Here is a 20,699-nt window from a genome sequence, read left to right on the forward strand (position 1 = left end):
AGTGAATAAACACAGTTGAGAAAAGTAAAACTTGGTTAGGCCAGCCAGCAACACTGGGAAGAGAAGATGCTGCAGTTGCTGTTAGGGGCCCATGGCCTGGCTCTGGGGTCGGGCACTTTACATATAGCCACAATGGCTGAAAATCGTGGTAAAAAATGACAGTTCTGGAGGCCAAAATCTGCTGTCAAATTAAGCATTATTTTGGTTTCTTCAATTTGCCACAGGAAAAATTTTTTAAGCAACAATTCGAACTGGATGAAGTCTGGGTATCTTTGGAAATAATGATAAAATTCAGTAGGTTAAAGCATCTAAAAAACAGACTTAAATGTAAAAATAGAAGCATTAAGCAATTCAAAGGCAGAACTCATGGGAATGAGTGAAGAGAAAACTAAAGTCAGATGATCTCCAAACAAACTCCTCCCTGAAGTGACTGATGAGTATAAAAATTATGTAAAAAACAAATCTGTTTATATTTTAAAGGCTTCCCTACTAAGTCAACCCTGGATGACATAAAAGAATGGTTAGAAGATAAAGGTCAAGTATAAAAATTCAGATAAAAACAACAGTGCACAAAGCATTTAAGGGGTAAATATTTGCTGTCTTTGACAGCACTGCATATGCTACAAAGTTTGTGGAAACCCCTAGACAAAAGTACAAAGACATAGATCTGATAATACTTTTTAAGGAAGATTACTTTGGGGAAAAAAAAAGATTAAGAAAGGAAGCAAAATAAAGTGAATGCTAAATTACAAACTAAACAATAGAACAAGAGCAAGAAGAAAAATAAAAGTTAGCAGAAAATGGTGAAATAAAATCTGTAGAAGAGTAGATTGGCTGCTTGCTGAAATTTTCAGATGATGTAGATAATCAGACTGTAGAGAAGATTTGCACATAGTTTTCTCAAATCAAGGTAAAATAAAATGGATAAACTTTGTCAGAGGAGCAAAAGAGGGACAATTCTCATTTATGAATAAGCTAAGGACACACTGGACAAAGCCAAAAAGATGCAAACAATGATAACCCACAATTGAGGAACAAAGAAGTGACAGGAAAATACTAGATGGAGGTGTGGAAAAGAAGCATTGAGAAACATTACAGATCAGTAAGAATCCCTAAACACATGGAAGTCAAATGGTTGCAGATTTAAAGGAAAAAGAAAGGGAAATAAAGCTGCCCATACTGACTCTACTAAAGGAAAAGTACAGTTTCAGGCAAGAAAACTAAATTTGATAATGATGATGAATGTGATGAAATGGTACATTCGGACCAGTAAAAGGAGCAGAAGAAATGGACAAAGAAGAATCTGCATCAAAACAACAGAAAAAAAAGAAAATGGTGCCAGTGACCAGTAGTTTAATAAACAAATTTTAAAATCATTTTAATTAAATTTTCAGCTGCTTTTGTCTTTGGCGGTTTTAAAAAAAATGGAATTATGTCCACTTCAATGTCTACATGTAAGAAAGGAAAAGATTTTGTTGTTTAACTTGTCTTTTTTATTGTTGTTGTTAACCAAATGAGATTTTTTTGATGTAGAGTTCTGAGTTATTTTAGATAATTCAAATATCAAAAGAAAGATCTTATACTAAATTGCCTTTGTAATGTGAGAATGTATTAGCATAAACTAATAAAATATGTACTATAAAAAAAAGAAAAAAAGTACAACTTTGTCTATACTCAGTCTAGATGAGCATACTCCTTGGGGTTCTCCATAAACCCCATGATTTGATAAAACTGGACTGAGGCTGAACAAAGCATCAACTGGGAGCTGAAAATAAATGCCACTGCATCAATGCTTCATTCAGACATTGATGTTCAAGGCTCCTTTTGTACAAAATCTTATGGTCTGTCCACAGAGTTCCTAAAGAATGTAATGCCAGAAATGATTTAAATGTGAATCCAAGAGACAGGCTTATATTGAGCTTTAATATCAGTTACTATGACAACCAATGGGCTACTTAAAGTTATTAGCATTCTAGCCCACTGAGTTAATAATATGGACAGCGATGACATAAAAGTTGAACAAAAGCAAATTACTTCAATGTCATATCACATAGTAATGACAGTGAAGCTGGGAAAGCTTAAGAAGGTTCAGGGGGTTTAGGGAAATGCACTTTAAAGGACAAATCAATCAGCAATTCGAAGCACTTGCAGCATATCATCATCTCCTCCCTATCACATTCTTCAAGCTTTCTAAAATTCTAAGTTCAGGATTTAAACAAAAACAAAAACAAAAGGCAAATTGTAATAGAAAGATTGATATTTAGCCAAAATCTTTTACAACTACATGGTCTCCATCTTACTAATTGTTCCTTATTTCAAGTACACAATCAAGAGTGGAATGCAAAGTTAGCTCTGTGATACCCAAACTTTTTAATGATAGAAAAGGTAATGCATTAAGGAAGAAAAGAACAAGTTTCATGAACTCCTGCTTGAAAAATTCATCTGCTGAAAATAGCAAAGAGTGATATAAGATGTTAAAACAGATGGCTGAAGTTACAATGCTACATCATATTTACAATGAGTAAGCATGGAGACTAGAACTAAAAGAGCCCAAGTAATAGTTTCATTAACAAGATGCCAAGTACCGCAGTAAAACACACCTTTAGGAAGAATCTCACTTCAAAAAAATGTTTTTCCACCTTACACTTCGTGCTGTTTTCTGAATCACTCTTGATCTATTGCATATGTTTAAGTCCCTTGGTGCTTGTCATGCTCAAATGATAGAAACTAACCTTTCTTCTTGAATGAGGCCTCCTTGTCCTATGAGCCTACCTATGATGGAGACAAATGAGAGTACTTAGGAGGAGAGTACTGTGCTGCATACTCTTGTGGACATCTTTTGCACTTTAAACAAGTTGAGTGGGGAATTCTCTTGTCTTTGAATTAGTTATGAAGAAAGGGACACTCATTAACTCTGATGACAGTAAATGTTGCCAGAGTGAACTTATGATTATATTTTTAAGATTTTATTTATTTATTTAGAGGGAGCTTAAGAAAAGGAGAAAGAGAGAGAGAGAGACATCAATGTGAGAGAGAAACATTGCTCAGTTGCCTCTTGCACACCCCCAACCGGGGACCAGGCCCACAACCCAGGCATGTGCCCTGACTGGTAATTGATCCAGTGTCCTTTTGCTTTGCAGTACAATGCCCAACACATTGAGCCATGCTGGCCAAGACAACTGTATGGTTATTAAAGGTGATGCCAGAAAATCAGTTTAAGAATGTGGGCACACATGGTGGTAGATGCCTGTGAGCTCTGATTACCCACAGTCATTTCAGCTGCAAAACCAGAAGATCAGAGCACGGTGTGTTCAAAGATATGTGAAAGACTCTCCTAAATTGGAAAGAACAGGCTGAGATTTACAGAAGCACTCGCTTGTATGGCCCTATCAATAAACATCACTCACTGATGTGTGTAGATTCATTCATCTATAAATTATATGCAGGGACTACCTTGGGAGAGCAGCATGGTGTAGTGGTTAAGAGCATAAAATCTGAAGCCAGACAACTGGGGTTGAATCACTGCTCCTCTAGTCTAGACAAATTATGTGACAAAGCTGTGCTATTTTTTTTCACAAGTCTATTCTAAATTTCAAATTTAGAATAATGCATTCAAGCCCTTGGAACAGTGACCAATACAAAAGTTGCACAGTATACTGCTTTTATATGTACATATAAAATTTACATAAAAATAGTAAAATGAAGATAAGCACAAATGGAAATTCTAATATCATCCTCCCTTGCCCCACAAATTTGCTTGCACAGTCTGCTTGTATCGTACCATCAGTCTGAAGGACAGAAGTTCAGTAGGGTAAATTTTGAACAAACTAGAATTAAAAGACAAAGATGACAGTAACTGTTCAAACACAGACCTGGAGAGAGAACACAGAAAGCTCCTTAATATTTGCCCTGGCAGAACCTGGAATCCTGGACTTCACTCTCATGAAAAGGACAGGATATATTTTGAAACCTAATGTCATTTTATAAAGAATCATAAAGCTAATTCTCTTTATTTAAATTGGACTTTCCTTACAGTCTTCTAACAAGTAAGGAATATTTTAGACTAATAATAAAACTACCTCCTTAACAGTTCAATTCCTCATAACATATACAATTATTCTCTTTGTGAACTTAAAATTATTGTGGGTTTTGTTAGCATAAGGCAGCTTCCTAAGTTCAATGAAAAGTTTAAGTTTTCAGGCCTATTAGGCTGGCAGCAGACCCCAAATGCAAGCAAATCCACCAGGGCAACTCCTCTCCATACGGCCCTCGCCTGCCAGCCAGAATGCATCTCCTGGTGATATTTCAGCTACTCAGGTACTATTGCTTTAAATTTCTGTAAGTTGAATCACAAAGAACTGACACTGCATTGTCTTAAGTATTGAAACACAACATCAAGAACTAAATTTATTTAAGTAGGTGGATTTAAATTACAAATATTTTTCCCCTTACCGTTATAATCTCAATGGGAGAATTATTGAAGAATATACTCAGCCACAGCTAAGTAGTGGTATGGAACAATATTTCCAAGCCTCTCTCAAAAAGTAATTGACATTTTCTTGTGAGAGTTTATTATTGTATTAGAAAAATCTCTGATCTGCTACCAGTGATTAGTGTTTCAGGGACGTCTTTATTTAAAAACATAGCATAGGGTGACTGAGTATCTTGATTTCAGGACTATCACTGGGGCTGTCATCACCCTCTAAAGAGATAGAAAACTTCAACAGGTTTACAGGACCCATATGAGACTCTCTCAGACTTCATGTCATTGCAGTGATTAAGTAACCACTGTAAAAATATTCACATTTTCTTTGCAGTTGTCTACAGGTGATTTGCCTTGGCAAATATCCACTTGTAAGCCAATGTTGGGAGCCATTGTTTACTTTATGACCAACAATAAATTAATTCACCTTATCCCAGTTTTTATGATTTGTCATTGCCATGAGGTCTTCTTTTTCCTCCTTCATAAAGAAAAGTAACAATTCAATACTGAGTCCAAAAACCCTAAAAAGCACTAACTCATGACTAAGCCTACCTCCCTCTGTGGAGCAGTGTAAGCTCTCAAAGTCATGTTCTATTTTGTAATAGAGCTATCTGAAGTGATGATACTCAAACCACTTTTTATCTCATAGAATTTACTATAATTATCATTCCTTGAACCCATGAAGAAAATCAAGAAACAAGCTCTTTAAGTTAGAACTTCCTTAGAGGATAATAAAATAACTGCAGTTGTTTTCAAGGAGCAGACAGGTCTTATTTCTAAATACTTTATATCTGTATTTCTGAGCATCATCTCCATTATATTAACTGAAAACTCACGTCTTTCTAAACATTTCTTCACCATTTTTTCTGCTCTCAAATCTTTGGCAAATTAATGTGTCTTTTTAGACATCATAATTAAAAGGTAGGGAACAAAAACAATAAAACAGCCATTATTAAAATTCATAACTCTTTCTCCTAAGTAGGTTTTAAAATTGGGTTCACTGAAGTTTTGATCATTTTTTAAAGCATGATTTTAAGCACAATAAAATTTGTTTTCTGTGGCATCGCTGAAAAAGACTACCTTAAAAAATTTTGATGTTTAATACATTCTCCTCTTTACTTAGACCACAGGACATATTTAAGTTTTCTATGTTCTAAGTTTTACTTTCTAAGGTAACTCCAAAGAATTTTTAAAAATTCCTCTCAGTGATTAGTGCGTTCCTTATCTTGCCCCTTGTCGGTATCTTTGAGGTAAACTTTGGAAAATACTTGTGATTTTTCCTCCAAAATATTGTGATCATTTCCTTTTAAATGGTGCTTCAAAAGGACTCCTTTGTTCAGTGGGGTGTGCTAGTAACTGTCTAACAGCCAACTCACAAACAAACAAATAAAAATCCTCAATTTGTAACATTTGCCAATTTCTGTGGTGTAAACACTTCCAACAGTGCTGATTTCAAGTTACCAATATAATATTGAGGGCAGGATTAAGAAGAAATGCACATTTTACCATCATGTTATATTTTCACCACAGAGATAAAGTACACATATAACTCCAAGAGCATCAGTAATAAAAAGATGTAGTATAATAAATAAGATATAATTAGTTTTGATGACAAATTTACTTCGGTTTTAATATAATTTATTTAATTTTAAGATGATATTATTTAATTTTTAATAATCACATGTTTAACAATCATCCCTCAAAGCCTTTAAGAAATGGTGCCAGCACAACACTGCCTGCATAACGGTTAGGCAAGACTTCTATGCATCTTTATGATAGTGAAATCCACATTTTAAACATCCATCTAAATATATCCTACAGTTGTTTTTTTAATGGGTCGCTGTATTTTCTGTGCAAGGTAGTTAGAGTTTCTTTTAAGCTCATAGTGGAAAGAGTAAATGTCGTGGCATAAACTTGACATTGATGTGGAAGTCACTGTTTTATTTGCTGAACTACATTCTTTTTAAACCGGCCAATTTAAGATATGATACAGTTGTTTTTGTAAAAACTGGCAAGCAAATCTCTGAACTCCTAGAGACCAGTGACATTAATATAATATTTTCTTACCTTAGAGACCTTCCATGTTAATACTGACTAAACTAATGAAACCAAGCTCCTAATAGCTCAGAAGTTCAATATTTTCTAATCAAGCTTCCAGTCAAGATGGTAGCATAGGTAAAAGTGGTACTGGGAACTTCCCATAACCACATGAAAATTACAACTAAACTACAGAATAGCCATCATTCAGTACCACTTGTATTTTAGCAGAACAGAAGTTCTAAAACTAAGGCTATAAAAAAGTAACCACATTGAGACTGGTAGAAGGAGTAGAAATGCAGAATGAGCTGTTCCCATATCCACATGTGGTAGTTAAAAATCTGGAGGGATATCTTGGCTATAGAGGTGTACCTTGAAGAGCAAGGTACCTCATCCTCACACCAGAACCTCAGGACAGGGTTTTAGTGTCAGGAAGAGGATTTACCATATTTCTAGCTGTGAAAACCAACATGGGTTGTGGCGGAGTAAGATGGAGGCTTCTGGAATCCCAGGTATTCCTCTTAGAGTGACTTATTCAGACTGGCTCTGAGCTCAAGCATTGGGTCAGCAGCTCAAAAGGTGCCAGGTGCATACAAGGAGGAACTGAATTGTTTGGTATAAGGGTGGGAGCTGGAGGAGCAGTGTTCTCCCAGATAGAAGTGTTGTCAGAGGCCATTGTTCCTTTTCTGAGGCTTTCCCCAGAGAACCAACTGGTTGGCACCCTATCTGAGTCTCCATCAACCTGGCTAACACTGTTCAACTTGCCCTGGTGATCCCCTGAGACCCCACCCCACCCAACTATCAGGCCCACTCAAGTCCTTTCCAGTGACTTTTCCATACCAAAATTCTGGCTTGGCTCATGCTGTGAACTTTTTTAAAGTCTCTCAAACAAGCACCATCTGGCTTGAGTATGACTCTATCTCTTGCAAAGTGGCCCCAGGCTTGGCACTAGTGGCAGCTGAACTTGGTTCACATTTTGGCCTCTCCCAGGTAATTCCAAGCTCAGCACAAGTAGCAGTCATCTTCAGATTTCTCTGTAGCTCATGGCAGGTGGCTCTAAGCAGGGCACAGGTGGTAGTTGACCTTGGCCTGTACCTCCCAGGAGTTCCCAGACCCAGCACACATGGTGGACAGCATCAGACAACAGTAAAGTACCTCAGAAGCAACATGCTCAAGGAGTGGACTCAGTTGGCACCAGGCCCCAGTGAAGCAGGTCCTGCTTTGTGGGGTCAAACCCTACATAGCAGATCCTCCATGGTGATCACAGCCAGTCCATGCAGCCCATTAGCTTAGGAGTAAGTCCCTGCCATTTACATGTCTACAACAATCAAGACTAAACTACAACAGGAGGGTGCATGCAGCATACATGAGGGGTGCAATTGCAGTGTCCATCTTGGTGACTGAGGATGCTGTGCCACTGGAACCTGCAGGACACCTGCTACATTAGTCCACTCTATCAAGACTGAGAGATGTAGCAGTTCTTCCTAATAAAATGAAACAAGCACAAAGGGCTGCCAAAATGAGAAGACAAAGAAACATCGCCCAAATGAAAGAACAGAACAGAACTCCAGAAAAAGAACTAAACAAAACAAGCAAGCTACTAGATGCAGAGTTCAAAACACTAGTTAAAAGGATGCTCAATGAACTTAATGAGAAAGTAGAGAAACTTACAAAGAACTACAACAAAGAGACAGGAATCATAAAAATGGTGACAATAACATTAAAAAGCAGTCATGAATAAAGACTACAATAACTGAAATGAAGAATACATTAAAAGTATCAACAGTAGAATAGATCAAGCAGAGGATCAAATCAAAGATTTGGAAGATAAGGAAGCAGAAAACACCCAATTAGCACAGCAAAAAAGAAAATAAAAAGGTCCAAAAGAAAGGTGGATATTGCAAGGAACCTCTAGGACAACTTTCAAGTGTACCAACATTCACATGGTAGGGGTGCCAGAAGGAACAAAGAGAGAGCAAGGAATTAAATCTATATGAAAAAATAATGTTGAAAAACTTCTCTAACCTGGTGAAGGAAATAGATGTACAAGTCCAGGAAGCACAGAGAATCCCAAACAAGATGAACCTAAAGAGGCCCACACCAAAACACTTCATAATTAAAATACAAAATATTAAAGACAAAGAGAGAATCTTAAAAAAAAAAAAGCCATACATTACCAACAAATGAGCTCCCATAAGACTGTCAGTAAATTCCTCAACAGAAACTTTGCAGGCCAGAAAAGATTGGCACAAAATAGTCAAACAGAGGAAAAGCAAGGATCTGTATAACCAAGATTACTCTACCCAGCAAAGCTATAATTTAGAATCAAAGGAGAGTTAAAGAACTTCCCAGACAATAAAAATAAAGTTCATCATCACCAAACCAGTATTATAAGAAGCGTTAAAGGGTCTTCTTTAGGAAGAAGAAAAAAGATTAAAATATGAAGAATAAAATGGCCATAAATACATATTTATCAACAGTTATTTAAAATTCAAATGAATAAAATGCTTCAATCAAAAGATGCATGGTTGCTGAATGTATAACAAAACAAAACCCTTACATTTGCTATCTACAAGAGACTCATTTCAGATCAAAGTCACAGACAGTCTGAAAGTAAAGGAATTGAAAAAAAATAGTTCATAAAAAATGGAAACAAAAACAAAAAAGCTGGCATAGCAATAATGATACCAGACAAAATAGACATGAAAACAAAGGCTATATAACAAGGGACAAAGAAGGATCCAGTAATTCCATTTCTGAAGAAACCCAAAACACTAAATCAAAAGACAAATACATCCATATGTTTATTGAAGCATTATTTACAATAGCTAAGATATAGAAGCAACCTAACTGTCCATCAATAGATGAATGGATAAAGAAGTTTTACATATCAACAATGGAATATAATTCAGCCATAAAAAAGGAAATCTTGCCACGTGCAACAATGTGAATGAACATGGAAGGTATTGTTCTGAGAGAAATCAGTCAAGCAGTGAGCAGCAAATGCCAGATGATATCACTTACATGTTGAATCTAAAAAAAAAAAAGAATAATAATAAACAAACAAGCAGACCACAAAGAGACTAAAAATTTTGATGGTTACTAGTTGGGATGTTGGTTTGGAGTGATGGGTGCAAAAGGTAAAGGGATTTAAAAATACAAATTCATAGTTACAGAACTATGAATATAGAGGGATATAAAGAAGAGCATAGGGAATATAATGAATAATATTGTAATAACTATGTAGGGTGTCAGATGGGTATTAGATTTATGGAGGTGATCACATGGTAAGTATATAAATATCTAACCACAGGGCAATATTCCTGAAACTAATATAATGTTGTACATGAATTGTAATTTACAAATAAAAAATATTAAAACTAAAAAATACATATCTGTTTTGTAATGAAGCATTTTCAGGCCTTTAAAAAGAAAATCACAAATCACAATGTCTTCTGTGTAAGTTATACAGAAATCAGAATCTCTACCATCCAAAATACTTTACTACTATTATTACAACCAATGCTATTAATAGCAGACACTATATCTAGACACTGATCTAGTTGTTAGAAACATTACCTCATTTATTCCTCACAACCACATGGGCGAGGTACCTCGGTTATCCCCACTTTATAGGTGAGCAAACAGGAGGGGTTTAAATAGAGTAAATAACTAGGCCAAATAATAATAGGGCTAAAGCTGGAACCCAAACCTTGATCTGCCTAACTTCCTAGTGCTCTCTTTACTCCACTATGTTTATTACACTTGTGATTCCTGTCTCATTTGTACTCCATCTACTCAGTGTTCAAAACAGAAACCCTAAACTTATTTAATGTTGCATAGTCTTTCATCCCTTACACTTAATTAATCACTAAAACCTACAGATTCTACTCCAGGTCACCACCCCCTTTGGTGTAGGTAATCACACGAGTCTCCAGCTTGGTCTTCTTTCCTTCCATCTTGCCACTATTTCTTGCTTCCCAATGCTCAATCCATCTTTAGCATGTAGGTGAATTAAAGTGTGATTCTGTTAATATCTTAACTAAAATATTTCAGTGAGGGCTCAAGGTAAGCTCAAAGTCCTTCAAAGGATTTCCCCAAGCTCTTTGTGATCTCCCTGGAGTTTCTTCAGGATCTGGCATTGCATGTGCCAACCTCTCACCAGCTGGCTTTTTGAAAAAGTACTTTCTTCTGCTTGAGGTGCTTGTATTCTACTCCTACCCATCCCCAACACTTCCATTTTGCTCTGGTTAATTACTTAACTCTAACTTCAAACTCACTTTCTATTGAAAGCCTTTTTTAGATTCTCAAAGTCCAGGTAAGGTATCCTGCCTTTATGCTATCCCTAAATTCCCAATTCAAAGCACTCACCACAATGAACTGTCCTATTAATTCTTGGAGGTCAGAAACTACATCTACCTTATTTATCTTTATATACCCAAACCTGAATACAGTGGCTTAAAAAGTAAAGATAATCAATAAACATTTGTTGAATGAATTGATGAGTTTGTTCTGAGGATTAAAAAGGGATAATGATATAAACCTTGGTCACACCAGCCTTTCTAGGAACCTAAGCATACAGTGTAAGGACAAAGGGGAGAGGAAGATGACAAAAGAGTGCAGGATATTTTGACTTCTCCACTTTGAGCCCCAAGGGTGATCCATTTGGATGAATACAAATCTTTTAATCATAACTACACCAATGTGGTTATATTTTAAGTGAGAAAATATTCCTTAAAATTAAAATCACAAAAAAAAATTAATTCATTGGAAAGAACAATAAATAATTTTTAATTCCATCATCATTCATTTGATTGAACATTTTCATTTGGATTCATCATTTTTAATGTTAATTTTATGAAAAGGATTTGATTCAGCCCCTTGATTTTGTCCATATCAAATTTTAATTGTGATTTCTGTCACTTGTTTCCTTTTGAGGTCATTGTGACTATTGATTCCAGATTTCTGAGGTCAAATTTGGCAAATGGAAATGTTGTCAGGACAATTTTACTTTTCCATTATTTTCTGTAGAAAATGTTTTTTAAGATAGGCATATCTGACCGATGTCAGTGTCTCAGATTATTTCTAGCACATACACACATAATCTTTAAAATAACACAGAGAACACAATCTTTCATTATTTTTTCTTTTAAAAATTTTAAATTGTTCCATTTTATCCATTGTTGGTTTTAATTTGTGTTTTTCAAAAAAGTAGTATTTATTATGAATGATACAGGTGACAAATAATTTTGTTTATTTCTTGAAGCAAAATTTAAAGCTCTCATAACAATCCAGAGCCCTTTAGTAGGTCAAAGATATACTTTCTGGGTGTTCAGCATTAGGACCAAAATGTTGTGGTTTGGTTTACAAATATTTATTGAATGCATTAAGCTAATTTTTTTCCCTATCTTCCTTGAATTTTAAACATTATCTTGTTGGTGTGATTAAGTACTTACCACAGTATGACTAAGGCTTCACCTATTCATGTATCCTCAAACACATTTTATTTCCTTTTTATAAGTAGGCAACTTCATCATGAGAGGAATTTTGAAAAAATTTAATATAAAAGTACTATATGAACAATGATTGGAATATCTCAGATATTTAAAGAACAGTAAGGCAGTACTGAAGCAATAGTCAGAAGTAGAATTCAGAAACGTTTCATCCTGAAACCTAGTAACCAATGAAGGCAAAAATGGTAAACACTTCTAAATCCTTCATCCTTAAAACATAAACTGTTTGATTGTCATAGCCTAGACACAATCCTGGTCTTTTCGATGCAAAACAATAATTATTTATTCTTTAGAAACAGGGATGCACTTTAGGTTATATATTTTTGTCTAACTTGTGATGATCTGAAACTATTGCCATAACTCTTCTTCAAACTACATCCAAATCATTCTCAGCATTCATGAAGCATGAACGCTAGGTATAGATAAGCTATTGGCAGGGTTAATGGGAATCAACATAGCCAGTAGCCACAATAAAAAACATCTGATTTAAATTAGTAAGTTTTTTTTTCTATTGTTCTTACTACTGTTTGGATTATATGGTTTTCACAGAGGTCTGTGAAGTAAGATTCACCTTTTTGAGCAGAGACCTTCTCCTTACTAACACCAGGTAAAACTGAGGAAGAAAGAATTCCTTATATATGAAGGAAACATCCAATGGGAGGACAACTTCATGCAATTAAGTAGTTGGAGTTGAATAAATGATATGACTAAATTAAATGTGTTCTAATCCTTAAGATATCTGCCTAGTACTATAAACACTAGTAGGATTTCATGGAACCTTGCACAATCATTTTCTTCGGCTAGACTATGTCCTTGTAAGAGAAGCTATAGTCCATTTGAAATGATCTGTTATCATCATTGACCATATTCATTTATATCACTCTTCAGGTAAAGGACTTGGAGGAAGTTAGTTAACTAACTTCCCAGGGACAAGTTTCCAAAAAACGAAAATAATGGACCAGATAGTTTTTACAGAATGAGTGTATAATTGACATTTCTAAATTAAAAGACTTTGTACCTCCATTGAGACAATTTAAGGGACTAAAATATGAGAAGCAGTAGTAATAACTCTTTCTAAGCAGCAAGAAACATTTTTTAATGAAAATTCCTGAAATATTATAAATAATCAGTTTTTGAAAGGACTAAGATAATTGCAAGATATAGAACATAAATGTTTCTTTAATGCCTACTTCATTACAATATCAGTTAAATGTGGGAGGGATTCTACAATCTGTAATGCTCTAGGCTCTTGCTCAGAGCAAAACACTTTCCTCAGGTTTCAACATAAAATTCCCAAGCTTGTGACTCTGAGTATTCAGATGATAAAATTCAACAGGATTACACAAGCAATATAGCCTTATCTGTGTAGGCATTTTTCAGGGGCTGTTTTTACCTATCAACTTAGATTCTTTCAACAGAAAACAAAAAGAATGATGGAACAAAGTCTGGAAAAACACTGACTTTTTTTTTCCTCGCAATCTATTACATCATCCAGCATTTCCCTATAGTTGTGGTTATTACACTATGACTAGATTACTAACTAGTACTGCCAGAGTTGGAAAGGTGAAAGCACAGCATGGGGCCATTTCCATTTTAGGCATATGAAATTCTATAACAAGCTCTGAGGCTGCATGGTGCTGTGGGGTTGAGCTCAGAAATGCATAAGTATCTACTTAAGATGCTATTTTGAAGGAACACACTAACTTACATCCTGATTTCATTTAATTTGAACTCTACCACATATTTTTCCACTGGAAATATTAGACACTTAACACTCTTGAGATTACTCATGCTCTAAAAAAAAGTAATATAATTTTTATTCTACTCTTTCCAGAATTTTCCACCATCTATAGTCAATCTTGACCTTGTCTAATACAACTGACTAAGCGGTTATATAAATTAGAGAACATCAGGCATGTTGAAGTGGCATGACTAGGAGAAAAGCATTAATATTCATGCTGGTAATATGGGCAGATGCCATTTAGGAAATCAGAGAGAAAGGGGCTTTCATTGCTATAATTTAGCAACTAAAAAAATAGCTGGATATATTTTAAGCATATAGATTAATGTTAATGGAAAAAGGAAATTATGCTACCATTCTGTATCTATTCTTGGTTAATGTGTCACTCAAATGACAAGATGGCCTGGGATGGAAAGTAAGGTATAATGCAGTTCTTTCAGTGTTTTTATATAATTAATTAACTTATTTAGTTTTATTTTTATTGTTTATGCTCTTATAGTTGTTCACGTTTTTTCCCTTTCCCCACTTCCACCCAACCCCACTCTCTCCTCACTCCAAGCCAATTGTCATAATGTCGTCCACGTCCATGGGTCGTGCATAAATGTTCTTTGGTTAACTCCTTCACCATCTTTCATCCCATCCCCATCACCCTCCTTTCCAGCTGCTGTCAGTCTGTTCTATGTATCTAAGCTTCTGTTACTGTCTTGTTCCTTAGTTTATTGTATTCATCAGATTTCATATATAATTGAGGTCCTGTGGTATTTTTCTTTCACTGACTAGCTTAATTCACTTAGCACAGATTTCTTCAGATCCATCCATGCTGTTGCAAAATGTAAGAGAGTCTTCTTTTTATTGCACAATAGTCCATTGTGTAAATGTACCACAGCTTTTTTTATCCACTCATCCACTGATGGACACTTAGACTATTTCCAAATCTTAGCTATTATAGCAGTGCTATAAATATAGGGGTGCACCTATTTTTTTATATTAGTGTTTTGGGATCTGTGGGTATATTCCTAGAAAGTGGAATCCCTGAGTCAAAAGATGAACCCAAACAGACCTACATTAAGATACATCACAATTAAAATGGCAAAGCTTGAGGACAAAGACAGAATATTAAAGGGAGCAAGAGAGAGAGAGTCAATTACATACAAAGGAACCCCCATTAGAATCTCAGCTGATTTCTCAACAAAAACACTATAGGCCAGAAGAAATTGACAGAAAATATTCAGAATAATGAAAGACAAGAACATACAGCCTAGATTGCTCTACACAGCAAAGCTATAATTTAAAATCAAAGACCAAATAAAAAGCTTCCCAGACAAAGGTTAAAGGAATTCATGACCACCAAACCAGCATTGCAAGAAATGTTAAAGGGCCTTCTGTAGCAAGAAGAGATAGAGAGAAAATCATAGGTGAAATATAAAAATACAATAAGTACCTATTTATAATAAACTTAAATGTAAATGGATTAAATGCTCCAATCAAAAGACATAGAGTAGCCAAATGGATAAGGAAACACAAACACATGCTGTCTTTGAGAGACCCACTTTAGAGCAAAAGATCTCCACAGGCCCTTACAGTGTTTTTAGTAAAAAATCCAGTGAAGGAAAGACACTAAACTACTTCAGTATTTCGCAGAAGAACAATTGTCACTGTAAGAAAACTACAAATTATATGTATTTAAAACTACAAATTATTATATGTTTGGGACAGATTGTATACATGTGTGCATGTGAGTGTGTGTATGTGTATGTTGCATGTGTGTATGGAAATACACACCCAGATTTACAGAAATATCTAGGAAAGATCTGATACTTGATTTGATTTTCACAACCACAGGTATCTGTTTACTCCTGTGATTTCCTCTAAGATAACCTTCTGGAGAAAATCTATGTATAGCAGGACTAAAACCATCCTTAGAAGTTTTCTTGAGATAAATAGGAAGCTCTTCTTCCTCCTCCATCCTGTATGGCCATTTTCTTTCCTGTAGGATTCCTCACTTTAGACATGAAGGCATATCCTTGGACAGTGGCCAGTGCAAATTTTGGGATCCTCACTATCAGAGGGATGAACTTAAAATTGTTCCAATTCTCAACATCTGCATGACTAATGTTCTCCTTCCTCTAAAGGCTTGGTTCACCTTCCTTTCTATCTTCACTCCACTGATATTAGCAGCAGCTTCACCTCTAAATTCTTTCCTTCCTTTATTTCAAATGTTTTAAACACACTTAAAAATCTCTGATGTAAGCCTGCCCCATCTACCAATTTCAAAATGTTATTTTTTTTTAAATACCTAAAAAAGTAAGGGAATTTAAGTGATCAACCAAGTTGGCTTAAGGTGGAAGGATCAAGGAAAAAAGAAAAAGGACTCATGAACATAGAAAACAGTGTGGTGGTTGCAGTGAGGAGAGAGGAGTAGGTAGAGGTGGAAGAGGATATTAAAGGGATAAATAATAATGGAAAAAATACAATAAAATTTTTAATTAAAAAGCCTGTTTTTTTTTAATGATAGGAATATTCATGAAATTAAAAGTTCTATAATATGGTTTAAGTCCTTTTGCAAAAGGTCACCTGTGGAAGAGGATGAACGATGAATACAAGTAGAACTTGAGAAAATACAGGGGCTATGATTTGAACAGGCCCTGGCAACCTTGCCCAGGAATCCTATTGGATGGATGGATCATCCTAGCAGGGATGATGAAGTCAAAGTTCCCATCTCAGCCCACCTGGCTTGTCACCTCCTGACTTTGAATAAATTATTTAGACTGAAAAAACCTTTACTTTTCCCTTTAGATATTCAGCAACAACAATAATTTTAGAATATAACTAAAAAAATTACTAAAATTATAACTTTTAATTAATAAAATTTGTTTATAAATGATCTCCCTCAAAACAAATATTAGGTCCTGATTTTCCCCTGATTTATAAAACAATTTTCTTTCTCCATTAAGGTTGAATGACTCCTGCAAAAACTGTTTAATCTAGGACTTTAAAATGTGAAGTCACAGTACATAGAAAACCATTGTTAATTTGTGTTGATATTTCACTATTTTGTGTACCCTAGTTCTTATAATATAGATATTTATAAGTAACTATGTTTTGTTTTCCTCTTATAAATTATTATTTAATTAAAACACATCCAAATCAAAACCCTGAAAAGTAAAAAGTAAATGCTTAACATTTTTTCTTCGTAAGTATAATTAAGAAATGTTAAAATGAAACATAAGAAAGTAGGGAGAAAAGAAGTAAAAGGAAACAGCTAATTAAAAGATCAATCATTAATATTCATTGAACCCTAACTACAAGCCAGACATTCTGCTAAGTCCTGTTGGGAAACGTCCCGTCTGGTTTCAGGAGCTGCAGCCCTGACAACAGGTGAGAGGGCCCCAAGGCTGGAGCTAAGCAAGGAGGCCTTGGTAGAATAGGCCACTGAGGAGACAAAACCTGTGCTCCTGGCAGGAGCACAGCCCCTGCCTCCCTCACATCATCCTGCTTGGCCCCAGAGGATGGCTGGTTAGTCAATAACGGGTAAGACCCTGCGATGGCAGGGGCAACGTAAGACAGGCACAGCCGCATGGGCATCAGGGAAGAACTTGGGGGACATAGAGAAAGGGCAAAAAGACCCTCTCCCCTCGGCTTTGATATGGCCAGTGTCCCCATTCTATCTGAAAGAAGTCTCCTTATCTCTTGGCGGCTCTCATCCCCTGCCTGGCTCAGGTTTGAAACAATACTGGAGGCAGCCCTGAACTGGATCAGACAGCTCCCAGGGGGAAATCAGGCCTAGAAGTAAATTCTTTGAAGCATGCTTTGTTTTTCCCTCAAAAGCTATGATAACCAGCTCATGTTGGGAAGGAAATTTAAATTACTCACAGAGCCTGACCCAAAACCCTTTGGCTCTCTTATGTTTATGCTCTCACATTTACTCATCCTCTCAGACCCATGTAAATCGGTGTGTTCCTGCCATTTACTTTCTTCAAAACATCATCTATCCTCTGTAAACATTAACATACTGATGTAATGAGATCACCTGTACATTCCTGCTACCTAGCCCCACTGATAACCCTTTCAATAAAAGCCATTGGACACAGGGGCTCGGGGCCTTCTCCACTAGAGGGAAGTGCCACCCCTCTCCCTGGCAGACAGAGAAGTGTCTGGAACAACTTATTTTATTTCCCCCATCTGTGTCGACCCAGAGCAGTCTCTGTGGGACCTGAGTCTGAGATCCACCTTAAAGTCCTTAATAGAGACTGTACTATTTAGTCATCACATAACCCCATGAGGAAGGTGGCACAATTATTCTTATTGCTTAGGTGAGGACACAAGAGAAAGCCAAAAGTCCTGTTGAAGATTCCATTGTGGATATTAACAGAGTTATGACAGATACATTAATATGTAATCCAGAAGAAAAACTGAGAGAGTGAGACAGATATCAAGATCAAGATGAAGATAATTAATAAGAATAAGTAGATGGGCACTGTTCACTCCCTTCACCCACTCCCAAAATCATATTCAGATTATAAGCAATCTCCATGCCAGCTGTTACTCCATTCCTTTCTCTTTTCTCCAACTGGGGTTTTTAATGAAGGAAAACAAAAGGAATGACAGTAATTGTCCTTGAATTTTCTTTTTTTTATTTCAAGTCAATCATTTATGAAAATTGGCACTTCAGATATCACTAGCCAGAAATTTCATGAAACCCATATATTATACGTTTGCATCACCCCAGTATATCACTGAATAGGCTATATAAAACATTATGCATATGAGTTCCTTCTTTCTGCTATGTAGTATTCCATTATGTAAATGTACCACAGTTTTTAGATCCACTCATTTACTGATAGGCACTTATGCTGTTTCCAGCACTTGGCTATTGTAAATAGCACTACTCTGAACACTGGGGTGCATAAGTTCTTTTGATTTGTTGTTTTGGGATTCTTACAGTATATTCCCAGCAGTGGAATCATTGAGTCAAAAGGCAGTTCTTACTTTTTGTGACAGCATGGAGGGAACTGGAGAATATTTTGCTAAGTGAAATAAGCTAGGCAGTGAAATACAAATACCATATGATCTCATCTATAAGAGGAATCTAATGAACAAAATAAACTAACGATCAAAATAGAACCAGAGACATAGAAACACGGAACAGACTGACAGTGGCCAGAGGGGATGGGGGAGGGATATAATGGTAGAAAGAAGGAGAAGAGGCTGGTCAAAGAACATGTATGAATGACCCATAGACATGGACAACAGTGTGGGATTGACTGTGGGAATGGAGCAGTAGGCTGGGCACAGAAGGGCAAAGGGGGAAAAATTGGAATAACTTTAATAGAATAACAATAAAAACAAAAAATAAAAGTGAATGACTTCAAAAAAGCATTACGTATATGAGGTAGGTGATAGTGTTTGATAATCAGTTAGCAAAATGCCATTAACTTAGCTGAGTTCAAGGTAATTAGTTACTATAAAAAATATAATTCCCAGGTGCAGGGAGAGGCATAGACCTACTTTTCACCCTACTAAGGCAGAGGGTTTTACTCTAAGGAGCCTTAAGCAATTTTTTGAGGTGCCCCACGGGACTACTGTGGCTAGAGGCTGGGTCTCTTGACCCTCTTTTTCAATCCCCAATAAGCAGAGCAACTCTACTTTCAGATGATTTATATATTGGATTTTGAATAAGATTTTGGTTAAAAAAGTTCAGTTTGAAAACTCTTGAAAATCGATGAGGTATGGACCTTCTACTTTCCTTCAAGCATCATTATAAATATAAAACCAATTTATAACTGTTACTTAAAGCTGTCTTCAAAACTCATATTAAATCACAGTCTGGTGTTATTAATGAAACTAGGATAACAACGAAACCTCTTAGTAAAATCATATAATTATATTTGAGTAATCTACCTCTTTCATTCAAGTATACTGATGCACAAAAAAGTAAGAGCAAATTAACAATGTTTGAAAAGCTTAATGGTGCTTAACAAAAGATAAAATAATCATAAGGTTTTTTGCATTTATAAGGGCTATATTATGACAAGAAAGTAAAACGAGTACAGTCTGATTTTTTTCTTCATAAAATTGCGATATTAATGACCCAGTATGTTCTGTTGCTTTTTATATGCAAATATTGATTATCTGTTCTTGTAACTTGTCTTTATCATCCAAGGCAAAACCTTTCACCTGTTAAACAAACAGAAAGAGAATTGCCCATGAAATTTTCTAACGTTTAGGGAGGAATTTTTCCTTTCCATAAGTATTTCAAAATTCTTTTTAATACCATAAAATTTTGAAATTGCTTCAAAAGGCTGTGTGAATGCAAGGAATACTATACAGTTGTATGTACATGAAACACACAGTTTATTATTGTGTTATTTTCCATAAGAACAACTGTAACCCCACTTTTGCTCCACCCTATAGTTAGGTTCAGTTGTTTGCTTCCTGTACATTAGGAACTATGCCAGAGTCTGACAAATAAGAAGGAGGAGGAGAAGGGGGAGGGGGAGGGGGCGGGGAGGGGGGAGAGGAGGAGGAGGAGGAGGAGAAGAAGAAGAAGAAGAAAAAGAAGGAGGAAAAGGAGGAGGAGGACAACAATGATGAAAAAGAAAAGGAGGAGTGGAGGAGGAGGAGAGAATATATGATCTTGAGGAACTTCAGTTTTACTGGAAAAGGCAGCCATATGAGGAAATTTAATGCAATATGACTGATAACATAAATATATGCACCAGCAACCCAAGGAAAGGGTAATGAGCTCAAACTGAGGTTTCAGGGAAATTTTTTTAGAGGCCACATTTAAGCTTAGGGCTTCTCCCCCTACCACCCCCAAACAGCTCTATTGAGACATTATTGAGGTATAATTGACATACCATACAATCTACTCATTTAAAGTTCACAATTCAATGTTTACTATATTTGCATGGTTGTGTGACCA

At 35.8% G+C, this 20,699-nt stretch overlaps 1 protein-coding gene and 1 pseudogene across 1 annotated transcript in view; one reads left to right on the forward strand and one right to left on the reverse strand.

The window, feature by feature from the left end:
* Positions 1–20,699, reverse strand: part of MDGA2 (MAM domain containing glycosylphosphatidylinositol anchor 2) — an 873,596-nt gene that overhangs the window by 455,073 nt on the left and 397,824 nt on the right. The gene's annotated exons all lie outside the window — the stretch shown is intronic.
* On the forward strand, positions 156–1,352 carry LOC129071745 (lupus La protein homolog; annotated as a pseudogene).

This window comes from Pteronotus mesoamericanus, unplaced genomic scaffold (genome assembly GCF_021234165.1).
Source record: "Pteronotus mesoamericanus isolate MK-2021 breed Mesoamerican mustached bat unplaced genomic scaffold, CSHL_Meso_final contig_100, whole genome shotgun sequence".
Classification (NCBI taxonomy): Eukaryota; Metazoa; Chordata; class Mammalia; order Chiroptera; family Mormoopidae; genus Pteronotus; species Pteronotus mesoamericanus.